Consider the following 4,400-nt stretch of genomic DNA (forward strand, 5'->3'; position numbering starts at 1 on the left):
AGGATAATTCAGTACCTCCACTTTTGTATGTATATTTCCCAAGTAGATGTTTACTTTATATGCATGATCTTCTACCTTTTTCCAATGTTGGTCTTCTAGACTTCATTGATTTTCTATGTAGAATTACTTATGATAGTATAGGTCTTCAATTTAGGAGCCTTCATTAACTCCCTCATTGATGCAAAAGACCATTTTACTATCATTTCATATTCATCATTCTTGAGTAAATTATATTCCTGAAGATAGTGAATGTTAAGTTGGACTGTTGTATTTTGCATTTTCTCCTTGCTAAGTACAATTTCTCCTTTCTTAGCATGCATCAGGAGTTTGGTGATTTGAATTATTAGTCCAAATAAATTTTCCCTTTTATTATACCCCATCATCCGAACTCTTTCTTTCTTCTCCTTGATCGCTGCATTATTTTCCAAAGGCTTTTGAGCAGCAATTGGATCTTTGCTGTTTTTTTGCACTTTTTTTATTAATTACTTCTTTAGTTATTCTATTAATTTCCTTCTTTGTAGGTTCTTTGATTCCTTTAAGAACAAAGTCTAGCACTTCTTTCGCCTTGTTATTTTTTCTCTTTACCCATATTCAAATAAGACTTCAGAATAGGGGATTAAAGTTAGAGTAACAATCTTGAACGACGACTTTGTTCAAACCCTATCTGATATTTCTTGATTTCGTATATTATAACCTAGACAATTTTTCTCTTATGTGTCAGACGTCCTGAACGTGCTAGACGTGTCGACGATCTTTACTTCGACTACGTTTCTCACAACCAACAACCAAATTAACCGAATCGCGCAACCGTGCTGACTGTGCCAATCGTGCTAATTGTGCTAGACATGCCAACGATCTTGATTTTGATGCGATTTTTGTTACATATGAGAATGTGCTCGTTCTTGGGGAAGAAATTCAAGATTCTGTCGTTAAAAAATTCTGAATTAAGAATTATTTCTCATTTAAATAAATAGATACTTATATATAAAAAGATATTTATAAAATCAAAATAATTGACGTTTAGATGTTAAATTGTATAAATATTTATATAAATAAAATTCGAAATATATAAGTTGGTGGGTCAAAAGTCAACGATAATAGTTGAAGGGATTGCAGTTAGAGTCGGCTTATTTTTAACAGAAAAAATTGACAAAAGGATCATTGATAACCTTTCTAAAATTTAAAGACAAATTCTTTTAAAAAATTATCTTAGAACTAAAAGTAAGTGAACTGAATAATTGGAGAACCACCTAAGAATTTATTAAACCGTTCATTTTATTTTTGGTGAATATTGATATGAGTGTAAAATGAGTATGAACAAGGTGTTGTTAATACATGGGCTAATACGCAAGTCATATTGTAAACACCCACATTTTACACTATATTTATCAAGGGAGGAGCCTTGATTTCAAATCTACCCGGACTAAAAATATTTTTACAAAAACTAATATAACACATTTTTTTAAAAATAGTCCATCATATATTATAAAATATGAATCGTTTAAGCATAACGAAACAAATCATGACATCGTTTTTTTTAAATAATCCACGATTAACAGAATATCATCACATAGAATTACGTAATCTAGGATGTCGTTAAAGGGTAGTTTCACACTTTGAGATTTAGAAAGAAATTCTAGATTCTCAATCGAGAATTACTATATTTGGTTAAATTGACTCCGATAACTAAGGATTATCAACTTTTGGCTTAAAAATAGATAAAATATTATTTTTTCTCTTTCTCTTTTGTTGTTTCTTCTTCTGATGTTTATGTTCAGATTTAAAAGCAAAATAAAAGATGTTGTCTGAGATGATATCTTGCAAGTTTTAATCAAACCCAACTGACCTTTTCTCGGGATCGAGCTTTCGTGAATCTATTCATTCTTGTTTTTGGGTAAGACTATATATTATGTTTAAGGTTAAAATCTAAAGAAGACGTTGGACTCAAATATCTCATTCCTTTCTTTATCTTGCCAAACTGGATGCATGACTAAAACTATCAATGTCCATATTAATAAGCAAGAAGTAGTTTCATGACCAGCTATGTAGAGTTGTTTGCATTCTTCAATTATCTCATCTATTTTCATTCCATTATTGTCATTATTATGTGTCTAGTTAGATTGCAAGAGAATTTCTAATAAGTTATTTGTGCCAGATTGTTCACTTCTCATTTCATCTTCTTTCCTCTAAACAATAGTTCGAAGCATTGAAGTGATGCTTCTGTTTAAATCCTTTCTTCTCAAAATCTGAAACCTAGAATGTATATGGATACCATAGTTTCTATGACTAATCCTAGAAGCTCTTTCTGGAGATTAAACATCTCTTTTCCTTCATTAGAATGGTTATTGTTGTTGCTTCCAAATGTTGCTGTAAAAATGTTATCCCTAATAAAATTCTAAAACTCTGACCAAACATCTATCTCACAATTAGATCCTCCATCCAAATCAATCTGTCTCCCCCACTGTTCTATCATCTTCCCGCAACTAGTAGAGAATGCGATATCATACCATGTATGCGATATTAATTAAGACAAGAACGCAATTAGTTCCTTCATGTCTCCTACAGGAAGTCTGTAAGGAGTTCCTTTGATTTTTTTCTTAACAATGGCTTTTTGAAGCTGTTTTGGCTTCCACCAAATTGAATACAATACTCTTGTAGCAATATACAATAACAATAGTAGAAGAGTAGTGATCAGTACTAGAAACAAGAACATCTGCAGGTTTTTTATTTCTGTTTTTTCTTTCTTTTGATATTATTGAATGTGATTCATAATTAGGCTTAATCATTTTGCTATATATAAAGTTATTAGTGATTTCTAATAAGCTTATTCTTTCTGACTTTAATCTATTCTTGGGGAAGAAGATAAATTTTATTTTAGAATTCTAAGTTTAAATCTCACTATTATGCTGCTGTAAAGAAATCATTAGATAGACTTGTTAGTTTAAATTATTATGCATGTTTAAATATCTTGATGATGTCATAAAGAAATCCAAATATAATTATACATGTTTAAATAGGCTTGTTAGTTTAAATTAGTATTATTGTTTTAAATAATTAGAGTGTATGATCAAGATTGTCCACTTTACATATTTTCTATTTAATTTGTTTTAGTCTAATGAGTCAAACTGAAGAAACTGTAAGGGCAATCACTACGGAAGAGTTCCTAGATTATTTTGATAACACGACAGAATCCGTTGAGGAACACTTGAATTGTGTTGAAAATGAAAGAGAAGAGATTAGTGAAAATGCTACTCCAACAAAAATATAGAAGTAAGATTTGGGAGCATTTCACTAAGGAGAGTATTGAAGGGATTTCCAAAGACAAACGTAATTGTTGTGGTAAATATTTGGGTGGTTCTTCGATTAATGGAACTTCACATCTGTTTAAACATCATGGAAGATGCAAGAAAGTGTAAAAAGTAGATTTGTTGAAGGAAAAACAAGATGTTGAGGCTGATTCATTTACTAATGAAGAATTTCGAAGACATGTTGCAATGATGATTCTTTTCCATGACTATCCATTATCTATGGTAGAACACATCAAGTTTAGAGATTTACTTGAATATGTTCGTCAAAAACCTATGCGATTTCCTTCGAGAAACACTACAAAAAAAGACGTGTTAAAGATTTATGAGGCTAAGAAAGCTAGAGTGAAGCTTTTGCTAGAAAGAAATGAATCAAGAATTGCTATCACCACTGACATGTGGACTTGCACATACCAACGGAAAGGGTATATGGTTGTGATAGCACATTTTATCGACGATAAATGGGTGTTGCAAAGTTTTTTATTGAGATTTATTTACGTACCATGTCCACATAAGAGCGAAACTTTGGCCAATTTGTTAACAAATACATTGCTGGAATGGAATTTAGACTTCAAATTGTCAACCATCGTTGTTGACAATTTCTCTACAAATGACGTAGTGGTTCAAGATGTGGTACGTAGGTTGCATAAAAGTCATTTATTATCTAACGGTGAATATGTTTATATGCGTTGTTGTGCACATATTTTGAATTTGATTGTGAAAGATGGGTTAGATGTGATTAAGTTTTCAATTGAGAAAGTACGTGATAGTGTTATGTATTAGCTGGCTTCGCTTAGAAGGATTGAGGAATTTGAAGATAATGCAAGGACACTTGGAATTCACATGAGTAATAAATTGTCTCTTGATTGTCCAACTTGATGGAATTCAACTTTTTTCATGCTAAGAACTTCTTTGCAATATAAGTTGGTTTTTTGTTGATGCTCTCTTCGGGATAGACAATACAAATACGAGCCAAATGATAATGAATGGGATCTTTCCCAAGAAGTATGTGAAAGACTTGAACTATTTTTCAATGCGACTGAGTTCTTTTCTTCAACAAAATATCCTATGTCCAATATATGTTTTGCTAAAATA

Source organism: Impatiens glandulifera, chromosome 1, assembly GCF_907164915.1.
Source record: "Impatiens glandulifera chromosome 1, dImpGla2.1, whole genome shotgun sequence".
Taxonomy (NCBI): Eukaryota; Viridiplantae; Streptophyta; class Magnoliopsida; order Ericales; family Balsaminaceae; genus Impatiens; species Impatiens glandulifera.